Here is a 17,168-nt window from a genome sequence, read left to right on the forward strand (position 1 = left end):
TGAAGGTTTGGCGCAATTACAGAAAAAAGTATAAGTTCTGTCTTAACTTTGGGCAGCATTTCTAACAATTGAGTTGCTGTTGTCTGACTTCTTTTAGTAATTCTGTTAGACATTCAATAAGATAAACTTTGCCTTTTAGATTAAATGTCACTTTAACATCGGTATTTAATTTTTACAGTATTGTTATCTTATCATGCGATCCGTGTGTTTTTAGTACAAAAGTTTAATTGTTCCGTAGCAACCCACAGGTACACTACCTAGTATATATAAATAAATCAAAATCTACTCCTTCCCAATATATCTATACATATGCTTATTTATCTATCCCTATAATAATAAAGATACAAAATTTTTGGCTCTTTTTTTTTCGTCTAGCCCATTCAAATTGACCCAACCGTTCTGGTCCACTCTAGGCCCACTCGCTCGGCAGCCCACTTGAGCCAACAGATCAAGCTGCGGTTGTGCCCGGCCCACCGGCGGCCCAGTCCAGCAGCCACCAGTCCTTGGCCCACCCGCGGGAAAAAAGCCAAAAATTCTGTGCCACCGGAGGGATTCGAACCGTGGTTTCTAAACTCAAAATCTCAAGGGTTTACCACCACAGTATACATGCTGACGTGAAGGTTCATGAAATTTTTTCATTTAACGGCGCTAACACCTTCAAATATATGACAACCTTGTTATGGGTAAGACAATAAATAAATAAATAAAACTATGAAAATATGGTATTGCTTGCATATATTATATGTAGTAATGTTGAAATATGTCCGCTGCTAGACTTGCCAGTTTACTTTAGATATAACGCAACGAACTCCACACATATGTTCAAGCTCCTCTTGCGTATGGGCGTTGCATGCTACTTGCAATGAGTTGTGTTAGCGTCGGAATCTAATTCCTCCTCAAGAATCATAAGAAAGGAAAGAAAAGAGAAGAAAAAATTGGCCTAAGCTCCAATACAATGGAAGAGGAGTTGGAAATCAAATAAAAAAAGAACACAAGATTTTTTTGCCCTATTCTCAATTTCAGACTACTCCAATCCAAATTGTTTAAAGCACTGAAGCTATTTTACGTAGAAAGGAGTCCTCAGAAATAGATGTTTGAAAATAACAATCGAACTTATCTTCGCTCCTATAGATGGAACAAACCAACATTCCTTCAGGCAATAAAATCACAAATAAAATTTAAAATATATATAAAAACCCGACTATCATGCCCAGTGATTAGATCTGCAGCAAATTTTACAGATCAATTTGTCAGGTGAATAGATCTGCAATACATTTTACAAATTAATTTGTTATGGGATTAACTAAGCAATAAGTTTGATTTCATGGCTGCAATGCAACAAATACATATAGAAGTGTTTTTTTTTGGAAGTGAGTACTTTGGTGCAATTTGATAAATTGATGCCCCATTAAAAAATGAATTGGATTACAAAGTGTTTTCATAGTCTGTCACTCTACCGTGTACCATACAGGACATAGTACAAAGTTTGATTACAAAGTGAATTCAAACACATGACGTGATCGTTGAATAAATCTTCTAGCCACAAGTGGTCTAAGTGACCATGCAACAAGCTTCCGTTGCAACGCACGAGCATATTTGCTAGTACCTAATACTAAACTAGTATACGCTTTCAACCGTCATATTTTACATTCCATAACGCGGACAACTCTCCATCCTGTTCGCGACACAAACTAATGCCATATACTGTACTTAGAATGGTGTGTGTCTAACCACAGTAAGGAGTCATATTCTAATGGAACATATGACAAGATTGTTATATACACTCCGAGCCACAAGGCATCCAGTGCACATCAATGTACATTTCGTTGCACACATATGAACACGTTTGCTAGTAATATTAAAGTAAAAGAGCAGGTTCTTCCAACCGTCGCATTTTACTACCCACAATGCCCTCGCATACCTCCGTATATGGTTCGTGACCTAGACTCGCGACTTGTACTTATACGAGTTAGAACAATGTGTGTCCAGCGGTGGTACAAAGTCTGATCCTAACATGTATTATAATAGATGACACGATCATTGAATAAATCTTTAAGTCACAAATTGTCCATGTGAACATGCAATACAGTGTACGTTCCATTGCAATGCATGGTTGTGTTTGCTAGTTTAAGGGCTTATTTGGCAGGATTCCCAACCAGCTCTCACCCACTCTAGCTCTACCTCTACTCCGCTCCTCGGCTCAAATTAAGCACTCCCCAAATCGCTCCACCACCTGCTCTAGTTCAACCTTGCTGGCAAGGCTGACCACGACGGTGGAGAAGGAAGTGGATAAGCAAAAGGTCTTTATGGTAGAGGAAGATGAGGAGGGGGAGCCTTGGAAGGCCAACATAGTGGATTTAGATGAGGAGCATGAGCAATGGCCAATGTGGTAGAGAAAGGCGAGCACAACGAAGTGGGTGAGAAGACAAGCAATGGAGAGCTCCAGGATCTGCGAGGGTGGCGAAGAAAGGCATGGGGGTGCAAAGAAGGGCGTGGGGACAACATAGAGCTCTAGGGTGGCAGAGAGCACCAAGATGGGCGAGGTGGCTAAGAGGTGCAGTGGAAGAATCTAAGAAGACCGAATCATGGAGTGTAGCATGGAGGGAGCGTTTTTTCCACTCTCACCTCACATTAATGGTCTCTTTGAGATTACTCCACAAACTCTACCATGGAGCAATTTCTTAAAAGATTTGGAGTTTCTAGTTGAACTCCAGCTTATTTCCTGGAGCAAAGTTTCTGAAGCTACACCTGTTTGGCTGAACAATATGAAGCGAAGCTGAAAAAGTATAGAAGGAAAGAGTCTAGAGAGAATTAATTCACATCAATTCACACGTGGAGGCGATAGGAGTGAACGCTAGGTATGGCTCTTTGACTTCTCACATGGAGTGGAGTGAGAAAAGCGCTGCATAAGGGACCTAAACATTTCTTAATGTTAAAAAAAATAAATGAGCAGAATAAAATTTTAAACAGAAGAAAAACATTATAGTAGGACAATATTGAGGTTTTGAGGGAGACAGATGCAAACGATGTACATAGGGGAGGTCAGTTCATAGGAGCCGCGGTACGTGATACGTTATTTCTTAAGCCCTTGAGACGAAGAGACTATATAGCTTTGATCTCGTTCTTCCGATTAATGGAACACATACCAGTGTAATGGGAACATGTTCCAAGGACAATTAACATGATCCTAATTAAATTGATTGATATAATGAATGAATTAATTAGTATAAGTTTTCGTTAACCGTAAAAATGAGAAAGTTTTAAAATAATAAAGATATAAAATAGATGGCTGAACTTTGTCGTCAGGTCTTTTTTTTTCCTTCCATCGATTGAATTTTGGGTCTCAGATTTTCGTAAGTGCGTAGTGTAGATCACGTGCCATCGGACGATGTTTCATCATCTCCACGAATTGGAACGATGTTTCATCGTCTCCACGAACTGGAACGATGTTCGAAACGTGGAGGGCACTTCCCGTTCCTCGGCTTCGGGCCAGTCAGAGTTCCCGAGTCCACGGCTGCACACGTCGCCGCTTCCTCTCCACTCCCACCCCGCGCCTGCCTCCGCGTTCGCCAGGGGCCCCTCCCATCGCAATGCCTGCGTCTGCCGCCGCCTTCCTCTTCCCGGCCGTCGCGGTCCCCTGCCGCGTGCTTCCTCAACGGCGAGCGAGGAGCCTCGCCGTCCGCGCCGTCGCCTCCCCTCCATCCTCCACGGCCAAGACCGCCCCGCCGCCCCCCTCCAAGGTGTGATCATCTAGTTGCCTGCCTGGTTGATCAAAGTGCATGCCTTACTGAGATCGTTGTATTGGGCGGTTGAACAGGTAGCTGAATAAGCCCGAATTCGTTGCGCGTTGGTTGGTACACGAACTGCTTCGATGTGCTTTGAGATCCCATATTGCAGGGCACATGGGGTTGCGATTCCCAACTTTTTATTGTTAATTAATGTAGTAACATAATGGCTATTTCCGTTATCTTCGAGTCTATATACTAATTCCATTCGCTGAAATGTGGGGGCGGCTGGTGCAGAACCTGAAGAAATTGACATGTCCACGAAATGAAAATGCAATAGCTCTTTCGCTGTTATCTTGTAGGGAATATAGTATACGCTTTAATGTTGGTTTTTAAGTTTAAAACACTACCAGCTGGCAGCATGCGTCATACATGGATAACCTTAGTCGGGGTTTATGATTGTAATATATCTTCTCTTCTTTACATTTTGGGAAATCATTGGAAAAAGGGTGAGTGTTGAAATATAAAGTGAACTGCTCACCGTCCCCATCAGTTTATTGGGTTCGAAAACTTAATAGTGAGAACAAATGATTGTTAATCAGGTACCTCTTTGATTCCTTAGAAGAACTGAGCACTTAGGGCCAGGGGTGCTCAGCCAAATGATGTTTTACAAAGAAGTTATTCTAGGGTATGATTCTAGGTTGTGAGCTGTGAAAACTAGGGGCACGTTTGGATGTGCAGCAAGGTTTGCTTGCCTGGCCTCGCTGCCAGTCGAGACTAACCTTACCCGTTGTGGCAAGCCAATTCAGCTCTCTCACTCCAGCAAGAAAAACTAGCTCGTACAAGTATCAAGGCAACACGGCAATGTAATCAAACATGTTTCTATATCCCGTTTCTGGTGGGGCAAGGCGAGGCTTACATGCCGAACCAAACATCTTGTCCTGATTCACTTCCTACAAAAAGTTTATCCTAGAGAACCATAGAGAATCGTTTCTACCTGAGAATCACTTCCTACATCTAATCAGAAGTAGGAGAAGCCTTAGCAGCCATGTTCCCGGAAGAGAACGGGAACGTCGACCAATACTTTATAATGTTTTTATACTATGGGAACGTAAATTTTCCTAGAACAGGAACGTGAATGTTCTCGGAATGACGCCCCGAAACGAGGAACATGGCCATGTTCCACGTTTCCAACTGCTAAGGCAGGAGCCTTAGTAAACTGGCCCCAAGTTAATGTTCTTATACTATGGGAACATAAATGTTCCTAGAATGGGAACGTGAATGTTCTTCGGAATGACACCCCTGAAATGAGGAACGTGGCCATGTTCCACGTTTCTGGCTGCTAAGGCAGGAACCCTAGTAAACTGGCCCCAAGTTGTAACTTAATGATCTACTAAGAGTGTGGTTATATGTGACAAGATGGCTTGCGTCCTCTCCCCTCCCCGTCCCTCTCCAGGCACTTCCCCTCCCACCAGCCCCACGCCGGCGTCTGCTCCAGGCCCGACGGCCACCACCACTAGCCCCACGCCGGCGCCTACTCCAGGCCCGGCGGCCACCTTCCCGGCGCCGGGAGAAATTCCTCTCACCCCGTCTCCTAGTGCGACTGCTGGGCGCGACAACACCCCTTCCTCAGGTGGCTCTAGCGGCGGCTCATCCCTATCCTTCAAAGAAGTTCTCCTCGCGGGTGCGGCCTCGGCTACGGTCTCGACGACGCCTGGTGGTGCTGCTCACCAGTGGCCTCGACCGCGGCCTCGTAGGCTGCTCCCCAGGCTTTACCGCGGATTGTCCTGCTATCGAAGAGACGCGGGGCCCCGCCGCCAGCACGCGATCCTAACGTTGATGGTTTCGTCGTGGTAGAGGGACGGCGCACCAGGCAGAAGCGGCGGTGCCTCGACCGTCCTCCCCGACGATCGGTCCCATCGGACCTCCGAGGGAGGTGCTTCAACTGCTTCTCCATAGCGCATCGGGCTGCAAGCTGCTGATCGAGCCCCCGCCGTTTCCTGTGCCACAACTCTAGACACCGCTCGTACGTCTGCCCGCTCCGTCGCCCCTACGCGGATCCTCCGCCAAGATCGAGGATGGTCTGGCGTCCGGTCTCTACGGCACCTGTGACCGGGACGGCTCCCCCAACGAACATGGCTGCTCCTTCCGGTGAGGCAGTCGAGGGGCGGGGCCGTGGAAGACGGCGTCGGGTGCGCAGTCGCCGTTCGGCAGGCAATGGCGCTGGTCAAAATCCTTCCGCCTCCCACTCCAGGGAGGATGGCGATGATGCGTCCCCGCTGGCCTCGAGCGACGACTATCGTCCCGTGGCTATCGAGCTCCGCTCGCAGAAGCCTCGGCAGATCATCGATCGTTCGGTCAGCATCACCCAAAGGGAGGAGGAGCTCAACCAGGCTTTGGTCGTTACGGTGGTCACTGATCATCTTGATGGCCTGGAGGCTTCCATCGTGACCGCGGTCGCTCAACGCTTTGAGATCCCTGAAGCTTCGTTGGTTCTGTTGGATTGTAATATGGCAAGTGGGCCTGTCCACAATATCTATATATATGTACGCTGAACAATCACAATACTATTGAGAATTCCCCTAATCACTCTCTTTCATTGTATCAGAGTATCACGGGAAGGTTACGATGTTTTCCGCTTCCGCTAATCGCGCGTCTCCTCCCGAGACCGCGCCGCCGCAGCCAGGCGCCCGATCGCCGGGCGTCAGCCGACAGTGTCTCGGTCCAGTGCAGAGGCGGAATATCGAGCAGTCACGAATGGAGTCACCGAAGCCTGCTGGTTGCGCCAGCTCCTGAATTCAAAGTTATGCCTTTTGGATTAACAAATACACCAGCAACATTTCAGTGCATCATGAATGAAATCCTTAAACCATTCTTGAGAAAATTTGTTCTAGTTTTCCTAGATGACATCCTCATCTTCAGTCCCTCCATGGAAGCTCATGTGGACCATCTTGAGCAAGTCTTTGCAACTCTGAGAAAGCACCAGTTGTATCTCAAGGAATCCAAATGCACTTTTGCCAAGGATAGTCTAGAATATTTAGGGCATATTATAGGAGCCCAAGGAGTCTTAACTAATCCCAGCAAGATCACTGATATGCTCAAATGGCCTGTCCCACAGACAATGACTGAACTCAGGGCATTCTTAGGCCTCACAGGATATTACAGAAAATTTGTCAAAGATTATGGCAGACTGTCCAAACCTCTTACACAAATACTCAGACTCAAGACATTTGTTTGGAACCAGCATGCTCAGGCAGCATTTGAGGCACTGAAAACAGCAATGACTCACACACCAGTATTGGCTCTGCCAAATTTCAATGAGACCTTTACAGTAGAAACTGATGCTTGTGCTGATGGTATTGGTGCAGTACTGATGCAAAAAGGGCAACCTGTTGTTTATTTGAGTAAAGCACTTGGAGAAAAACACAAAGGACTGTCCATTTATGAAAAAGAATTTCTAGCATTGATCATGGCAGTAGACAAGTGGAGACATTACCTAGAAAGGGGTGAATTCTGCATACAAACTGATCATAGATCCTTAGCTTACTTGAGTCAACAAAACCTTCACTCTGACATGCAGAGAAAGGCTATGACTAGGATGATGGGCCTCAATTTCACAATCAAGTACAAGAAGGGCAAAGAGAACATGGCAGCTGATGCCCTGTCAAGGGTAGGTCATTTGATGGCACTACGAGCAGTATCCACAGTTCAGCCTGCCTGGGTCCAGGAAGTCAAAAACTCATATGTTACTGACTCTCAAGCACAGGAGATGCTCAGAACTCTAGCCATAACCAGTCCTGACCACCAGGGATACACTTTAGACAAGGGCATCATTTGGTTTCAAGGCAAAGTCTGGATTGGCAGTAATTCAGCACTTCAAACTAAACTCATTGCAGTCTGCCACTCCAGTGCATTAGGAGGCCACTCAGGGGTAGCAGCAACCTATCACAGACTCAAAAGGCACTTTGCTTGGAAAGGAATGAAAAATGATGTTGATAATTTCATCAAGCAATGCAACACTTGCCAGCAAGCCAAGCACTCACTTCAGCATCCCATGGGCCTCCTGCAACCCCTCCCTATTCCTACAGGTATATGGCAAGATATCACTATGGATTTCATAGAAGGATTACCAAAGTCTGAAGAATACAGTGTCATCCTAGTGGTAGTCGACAGATTGACTAAATATGCCCACTTTATAGCTATCAAACATCCATACACAACTGCCACCATAGCTAAAACATTCATGGAAAATGTGGTCAAATTGCATGGCATACCTAAATCCATAGTGACAGATAGAGATACCATATTTGTCAGTCAATTTTCGAAAGAATTCTTCAAGGCATACAAGGTAAACCTCAAATTCAGCACTGCTTACCATCCACAAGCAGATGGGCAGTCAGAAAGGGTGAACCAGTGTTTAGAAATGTATCTCAGATGCGCTGTTCATGACTCCCCTCAAACCTGGAAATCATGGTTATCACTTGCTGAACTTTGGTATAACACATCTCCCCATTCTTCTTTGGGATGCACTCCTTTCAAAGCCCTATATGGCCATGACCCTGACCTGGGTCTGTTCCCTACTACAACTCAGACAACCTCAGTTTCAGTGACTGAGCAAATTGAGAACAGGGAACATCACATTCAAGCTCTCAGACAACATCTAGCAAGAGCACAGAACAAGTTCAAAATACAGGCGGACAAACACAGAACAGATCATCAGTTTGCAGTCGGTGACAAAGTATTATTGAAGCTGCAACCATATACACAATCAACTGTGGCAAACAGGCCATATCCCAAACTATCATACAAATACTATGGACCATTTACTGTCATCCAGAGAATTGGTCAAGTAGCATACAAGCTGGAACTCCCACTAGACGCTCAGATACACCTAGTCTTCCATATATCACAGTTGAAACCATACACACAAGATTACACACCTGTATATGATACACTGCCAGTTTTGATAGATCTTGAAGCTGCAGATACCGTACCAAGGGCGATTGTGGAGCATCGCATGGTGAAGAAGGGCAATGCAGCAATTCCTCAAGTGAAGCTCCAGTGGGTCGGCCTGCCAGACTCGATGACCACCTGGGAAGACTACTACGTGGTCAAGCATCGGTTCCCTACAGCGCCAGCTTGGGGGCAAGCGACAAGTCAAGGCGGGGGAGGTGTCAGCCCAGGTGCACCGGCTGCCACAGAGTGAGCTGCCGGAAGCCATCATCTGCAGAAGCAAACGCATTTAGCCATTTACGTTTTTCATTCTTGTATGACATTGTGGGCCCACAGGCCAGAAACTGTATGGCACTTAAGTGCCCGTGACTCTGTAAGACGGGGACGAATTATCAAATACCAAATAGCACGCCAAGGCGGAGGGGCAACCTCGCCGGCGTCAGGGTTCTCCGGTCGAATCCGTTGTCGTGCTCACGTTGCGGTGACCCGCCGCTGCCAAGGGCTGACAGCTTGGTACACTCATTTGCAAAACTAATTACAAAACTTTTGGCCAACACGCTTTCGGGCCGGCTGGACCAAATGGTGTCACCCAATCAGAGTGCATTCATTAAAGGTCGCTTCGTACAAGATAACTTTATGCTTGTGCAACAGACTGCCCGATACCTTCACCAGCAAAAACAAGCCCGGATTTTACTTAAATTGGATATCACAAAGGTCTTTGATTCTGTGTCTTGGCCTTTCTTATTGGAGGTCATGAGACACCTGGGCTGTGGACCTATTTGGTGTGATATCATCAGTGGGTTGCTAGCCTCTGCCTCCACACAGGTGCTGCTTAATGGTAGCCCTGGAGAAACAAGATTACATCGACGGGGACTTCGCCAGGGTGACCCGTTGTCCCCAATGCTCTTCATATTGGTCATGGATGTCCTATGTTTTATGTGCAAGAAAGCATCTGATGAAGGCTTGTTGCAACCCGCTCGCAGACGGGCCTTGCAACACCACATTTCCCTCTATGCTGATGATGTGGTAATTTTCTTACGGCCTTCAGCTAGTGACATTGGTACCACTTTGGATCTCCTGCAACTTTTTGGAGACGCCTCCGGGTTGAGAACAAATGTACAGAAGAGTAATGTCTACCCCATACAGTGCCCCGCAGAGGACAACACCACTATACAAGAACATCTCCCCTGCCAGTTATCTGATTTTCCCTGCAAATATCTAGGAGTTCCCTCGGCTTTGCGCAAACCAAAAAAGCAGCAGCTCCAGCCAATAATTGATCGGATTGCAGACCAGCTCCCTGCTTGGAAAGCAGACCTACTTACTAGAGCAGGAAGGAAAGTATTGGTTCAGTTTGTATTGACATCCATGCTGGTATATTTGGCTATGGCAATGGATCTTCCCCCTTGGGCTTCTCAAAGCCATTGATAAAATTAGGAGAGCTTTTCTTTGGAGAGGAAGAAAAGATGCGAGGGGTAGCCATTGCCTGGTGGCTTGGCCTAAGGTTACTCGGCCACCTGAACTTGGAGGACTTGGGATTTCTAGTTTGCAGCAGCTAGGATGGGCTCTCCAGATATGATGGTTGTGGCTGCAAAAAACTGAACCTGATCGGCCATGGGCGGCCTTCCAGATTCAAGTCCACCCCTCAGTAAAGGCTTTCTTTGCGGTGGCCATAATTTTAGAAGTTGGCAATGGCAGGAACACTCTGTTCTGGACTGTCCGATGGTTGCATGGTCAGAGCTTAGCTCAACTTGTGCCTAATCTCTATGGTTCAGTGCCTAACAGAGCAAGGAAGAGAACAATTTTTGAAGCAATGACAGAACTGAGATGGGTTCGAGATATCAGAGGGGCTATTACAGTGGCAGTTTTGGCAGAATATTTTAGGATGTGGGATCTCCTTTCAGAGGTGGTGTTGCAACCTGATGTTGATGACTCTCATGTTTGGAAATTTTCTGCCTCAGGTTCTTCAATGGTGCTGTATAATTCAGGCCATGGGAAAGAATTTGGAAGAGTTGGGCACTGGGCAATGCAAGTTTTTCATGTGGCTGGTTGCACATAATAGGTGCTGGACAGCAGACCGCCTTGCTAAAAGGGGGCTGCCTCACCCTGAACGTTGCCCATTGTGTGATCAGGCTGAAGAAACAATTAACCACCTGCTAGTATCATGTGTATTCTCCCTCATGTGTATTCTCCCGCCAAGTGTGGTTCAATATTCTTCAGTGGGTCGGCCTGTAGGGCCTTTCTCCCCAGCCCGAAGACATCTCCTTTGATGGCTGGTGGGCAGGCACGAACAGTGGAATCTATGGCCAGGCAAGAAAGGGGCTAAATTCTCTCATCATTCTAGGAGCTTGGTCTATTTGGAACCACCGTAACAGATGTGTGTTTGATGGGATTCAACCCAGTCTTAATGGAGTTCTAGCTATAGTTAAGGACGAACTTCACCTCTGGAGTCTGGCCGGAGCTCGAGGAGTTTCCCATCTCCTTGCTCTAGAGCCAGCCTCTGATGGGTGAGTTCTACTACTAGTGGTCGAGGGTCAGGTCTTTGTTTAGAGAGAGACAGATTGTGCCTTGTGAAGTGTGTTGGGGTGTGTATGGTGTTGTAAGGGGTTCCTACCCCTTTTTTTCTTCTTAATATAATGATATGCAGCTCTCCTGCGTGTTCGAGAAAAAAAAGTAAACTGGCCCCAAGTTTTACATCATTTAGACTAAGAACTTAAAAACTTTCAAGTTTCTTGTCTCCATTTCTATTAGTCTATACTGTGTTACTTTGGTTAAGATATTTGGCAGAAAGCCTAGTGTGAGTTAAAGTATGATTGACTGCTTAGCTGAATGTAGTGGAGTCTGAACCTCTTAGGTTAACATTATATCTGTGGTATAACACGCACTTGAATGGCATCATTAGCTTCTAGCAAAACCACACAAAGCATTTTTTGTTTTTCCCCTTTGACTTGTGGCATTGTTTCAACTGACTCCATTGTGTATCGGTTTGTTAAACTGTTAATGTTAATGTGAATACAATTACTCTAGTGGCAGATATCCTACATTAGACTTAAGAATGATATGTCTTGACAAAAGGTTATATTACCAATTTTGTCCTGTCTCTGTCTGCTGTTAGTTGTGCTTTAACATTGTGAATGTGTTTCCAGACTGGGAAGTGGGAGTGGAAATTCGAGAATAAGCCGGTAAACATACACTATGAGGAACATGAGCAGGAGGTTGCTGAGAATGTGAAGAACATTATCATGATCCCTACGATCTCTGATGTTAGCACAGTGGAGGAGTGGAGGGTGGTTGCCAAAGATATTGTTGGGCAAAAAGGAGAACTTGGCTACCGTGCTACTATTGTCGATTGGCCTGGTCTTGGTTATTCAGATAGGCCATCACTGAACTACAATGCTGATGTGATGGAGAGCTTTCTGGTTGAACTAATAAATTCACCAAACAGTCCAGTGGCAAATGCAGGTAAACCTGATTATAGTTTTTTCCAGTGGACTTTTTTTACCTGACCAACACACTTCATTCTTGTGAGGATACTTGGTTAACACTGTTATTGCTACCCCACCCACCCCCAAAAAAGGATGTGTGGTTCCAAGTTCAGGCAGTTCAATGGTTCAACCAGAAATACTATGTTTGTGAACAAGGTTACCTCTGGTCAAGGATCCATAATTCCATATGTAGTCAACTAAAAATAATACACAAGGCATATTTTCGAGAAAAGTCTTCTTTTATGTTAAAACTTATTGGCAATTGAAAACTGACATCTGATGGGGATCCTTAATACCAATAAACTTGTGTAAATAAGTACAGCAACACTGCAGCTTAAATTAGAGGATACATGTTCATCAGAACAACATTTCAAACTAGAAAGTGATCTTATATGATATATTTATGGTGGATCATATGCCAAAAGTCACGCAACAAATTTGACTTGGTTGTCGATCGCTACACAGATTGTTCTTGTCAATACAGTTTTATTGATTTTTCAATACCTCTAAGCAAGTTTGAATCAGGTTCCCGTTGAGTTAATAATTTTATACTTATCCTTTCCCTTTAACTTCATCATTCGATTAGTGATGGACTGTACCAGTCTATCCCATGAACAGATGATGAACTGGTCATTGTTGGACTTGGAGGTGGTCATGCAGCAACAATAGCAATTCGTGCAGCTGGTAAGGGCCTTATAAGACCATCTGCTGTTGCTGCTGTTGCACCTACTTGGGCTGGACCCCTTCCCATCGTATTTGGCCGAGGTTCTGATATGGAAACAAGGTAGCAAACTGATTATATGACCTGATATTTCATATGTCAGAAAATGCCTACAAAGATCATCTTGATTCTTTAACTTGTGACTGTGGTACATGCTCTGTTGTCAATACTTTGTACCTCTAGAACATATTCTCGAATCCTGTCCTTACCACATTTGGCATCTGCTTTGGTTCGTTGTGTCAGACTCTCATGACTGCACATAAGTATGCTGCTACACAAAAGTGTACCAGATTTGCTGTGGCAGTCATGCAGTAGGAACAGATGAGAGATGCTCCCATTTCCATTTTAAAATCATTATAATGATCCTAACTTTCTATCTACCCATTTAAATTATTTGCATGTGGCATATTGCTTCTTGTCCTGTGATGTTACTGTTATGTCGGGGCTGCCAGCATAATTATTTGGACCGGACCGGACCGGCGGTCCCACCACGAAAAACTGGAACCAGGACCCTGGCCAGTTCGGTCCACTTAAAAGACCGGGTGTTGAGTTGAACTGGGAAAAAGCAGTTGAACCCCTGGTTTTTAGGGAGGGAGGGAAATAGAGAAAAAATAGGGCTAGTATGGGGTTTGAACATGAGACTTATAGGTTGGGGAGCTCATTCCCTAGCACCGCACCATGGAATGCCCTTTTTTTTGTGTAGTCACCATGAAATGTACTTGTGTCTAGTATGAAATCTTTGTTTAGCTGAACCGTTTCAGACTGTCGGTCCAACTGGTTAGACCAACAATCAAACCGTGAACCGAGGGCTTCACCGGTCTAATCCCTGCTCCAGTCCAAATACCTATGGCAGCAAGTATCAGCGCTGGCACAAGATTCAGAAGTAGTTCAGCAGGGTTAGTTGGATAAACATTCAGAGTTAGTTCAAGAAGATTTGGTTTGTTAGGAGATAAGCTCATTTAGCTATTGAGTTCATTTAGAAATTAAGTTTGTTTAGATTGAGTTGGTTAGAGCTTGGTTGTTATCCTGAGCATGGGGTAAAGGCGTCTATATAAAGGTCTTGATGTAATCTGAAACAGGCAAGCAAGTTTAATCTATTTCCTCCACCTCTATTCTACCAAGCGCAGAGCAGTTCGGGCTTAACGCTGGCCCTCTGTTGCCCCTCTGTGTGCCGGCCAACCCCTTCTTATTACAGTTACCACAGTTGTGCTGCTTGTTTCCATTGTTTTGTAATGCAGTGCTTTTATGTGTACAATGTATTCAAAGAACGGTGCATTTGTTTCCCTTGTTTAGTAGTGCATTGCTGTTGTGTACAGATACATTTGTACATATACCACCTGTCACACCATTAAGGAGTCCTGATGGCTGGGGGCCGATTGAGAATGTTTGTTCGTATTAATGAGTGCACATTGGTGCAGTGGCTATTAGGAAGATTTGACCTTTGTTTTCATTTATGAAATTATCTATGTTGTTGTTTAGACAGTGGCATTAGCATGTTCCAGGCACACCATTTTCCAAATTGATACCATGGCTTAATTTGATCGATATCAGTTTTACTTTCCAGTGCTATTTTTCATTCATTTCAAGTGCACTATTACCATTCATTTATTATATATATGTATAACTAGCTAACAAAACTTGTGATAGTGGTTTGCTAGGGTTGAAGCATTATTCTGGATCATGCGTTACTATGTGTGTATGAACTACCTTTATCACATAATATTTGCCAGGGAATCACATTTAGATACACCTGTGGCCTTTCTTATATTCTTAACATTTGGGTGGAAGTACTTGTCCTGTTAAGAGAACTGAAATAATGTTGATTGCTGCTAGTTTTTTCAACAACATTTTGGATTTTTTTGCACCTACTTTACTATAAAGTGCATGCTTCAGTTACATGTCTCATGCATGCCTGCAGCATATGTTCTCGACTCTTTCCCTTCAGAACATTCTTTTTGCTTGATGCATGACTGTCACCAGTGCATACATTCTTACAGACGTCTATGGCATGCAATAGTGTGCCACAGATACATCCGGTGTAGCATCCTGATAGGCATGAAGGGCATACAGAACCTTGTAGGTTGTGAAGTCATGAAGACAGTAATATGACCCCTGGAAGGCTGGAAGCCATCTTGATAGGAACACACTGCATTTGTGAACTTTGCTTTGCATACCTCATATTGCCATTTGTTGTGCAATGTTCATGTTTTTGATAATTGTATTGCATGTTCTGATTGGGTTATCACATTCGATGAACAATGCATTTGTTTCCTGTGTTTAGTAGTGCAGTGCTGCTCTGCATGCAAATGGTTCTCATACATATACAGATTGCCATGCAACAAAGTGCAGTTTTCATTGTAATAAATTTATCTGTATTCTTTTGTAGAGAAAGTGGCAATAGCATGGTTTGAGGCCCCCTTTGGAATGCAGGAATTTTATAGGAATCAATTCGTTTTCACAGTAAAAACACAGTAAACAGAAAAAAGAATCCTTCATTCTAAAGGGGGCCTTGATCTGATTAGGGAGATCACCATTCACCAGTTCTGCTGTCCAGCAGTTATATTTCTTTCATTTTCATGTGCATAGTATCAAGCTATATCAATCATTTACTACTGTGGTTTAAGCAGTATTCTGAATCATGTGTTAAATGATACAAACAATAACGATTAAAAAAATGAGATCTTATCGTTCCCACCAGGCTACAGATATATTGGTCTATCAATGCTTAGGATTCCAATTGATTCTACTGAAACTATTTTTCTCTACTCTTATTGATAGATATGGGCTTCTACGAGGAACCCTCAGGGCCTCGAGCCCTGGGCTGGATGATGTACAATGTTCTGGTGAGCAATGAAAAGTCGATCCAATCTCAGTACAAGTCCCACGTCTATGCCAACCCTGACAACGTGACGCCTGATATCATCCGAGAGCCGATACGAGTTAACCAAAAGAAAAGGCGCACGGTTCGTCCCTGCGGCCTTCCTGACAGGCCTCCTCGACCCTGTCCAATCAAGGGAGGAATTTCTGCAGCTGTTTGCCAAGTTAGACGGAGATGTGCCAGTTCTGGTGGTGTCAACGCTCAGTGCTCCCAAGAGGTCCAAGGCTGAGATGGAGGCTCTCAAGGGCTGTAAAGGCGTGACAAAGTTCGTGGAGGTTGAAGGCGCTCTTCTACCGCACGAAGAGTACCCCTTGGCAGTCGCGGAGGAACTCTACAGCTTCCTTCAGGAATCATTCGCAACAAGAAGATGAATGTGTGCGCAGAATTGACAAGTCCCACACTTTGTGAGTAAATTCGTTAACCTGCTACCGTGTACTGGAGGTTTTAGCAACAATAAAGCAGCATCACTTCCCTGGTACCACGATGTGTGCGCAAAGCATGCCGCCATGATATCAGTGATTGCAGATTTCGATCAGGCACGTCGTGGTTCGTGCCTGATCTGCATTAGAGCCTAACCCTTTGGTCCGGTGGCGTCCGTTCATTGCACATGGTCGCAGCAGTTCGTCCTACACTTCTCTGCCTCTGGTTCTTTGCAATTGAATGGCCGAAGTACAACGCCTGGACGACGCTGGTCAGTGGTCTCCTGAGGTAAAACGTTTCTCCCCTCCCTCCAATACATTTGGGATCAGCTAGGTGAGGTCCTGTTGCTGTGCTGTGAGTTGTGAAGTGCTCCCCTCCTGTGCTGTGCCGCTAGAAGCAGGCACAGGACAGAGTACACTGCGGGGCAATATACAGATTCTGATCAATAATTGGCGTATGATTCCAGTGGCTGGCCGTGCCGCGGCTATCAATGCCGCATTTACTGAAGCCTCCCAGGCCAGCGGCGGCCCCGGGCACGGAACCTGGCCGTGCATCCCCGTTGGGCTCATTCGCCTGGCTGACGGTGGTGGCACGGTCTGGTCTGGTCTGGCCAGGCCGCTGAAGCTACCGCGGCAATCGCCGTCGCCCGTCGGCATCCCAGGCCCACGTGCCCCGGCGTTGAGCTTGGCACGGGCGAGAGGGAATCGCATTTAAGGGAGGGAGGGCGAAGTCCAAGTGGCAAGTGAAGTGTCCCAGTTCGGAGGTGGACTTTATTCCCCTCGCCGTTGCCGGCCAGCAGGAGCCGGGGGGTTGTTCTAGAAGATCCACGGCCATGGAGCGGGCGGGACACCGCTGCGTCGTCGCCGGTCCATTAAATGCGGCGCGATAGGGCCCTTGATTTGCCTGAAGGGATTGGTAGGATACAGATACAGGCCCGTATCTCGTACACGCGTGGTGAATGATGGTACTTCAGGGGTCTTTCGCTTCGC

At 45.5% G+C, this 17,168-nt stretch overlaps 1 pseudogene; it reads left to right on the forward strand.

The window, feature by feature from the left end:
* The first annotated feature begins 3,465 nt into the window (after positions 1-3,465).
* LOC136551768 (uncharacterized) lies at positions 3,466-16,290 on the forward strand (annotated as a pseudogene).
* Positions 16,291-17,168: the final 878 nt, after the last annotated feature.

This window comes from Miscanthus floridulus, chromosome 4 (genome assembly GCF_019320115.1).
Source record: "Miscanthus floridulus cultivar M001 chromosome 4, ASM1932011v1, whole genome shotgun sequence".
NCBI classification, from domain to species: Eukaryota; Viridiplantae; Streptophyta; class Magnoliopsida; order Poales; family Poaceae; genus Miscanthus; species Miscanthus floridulus.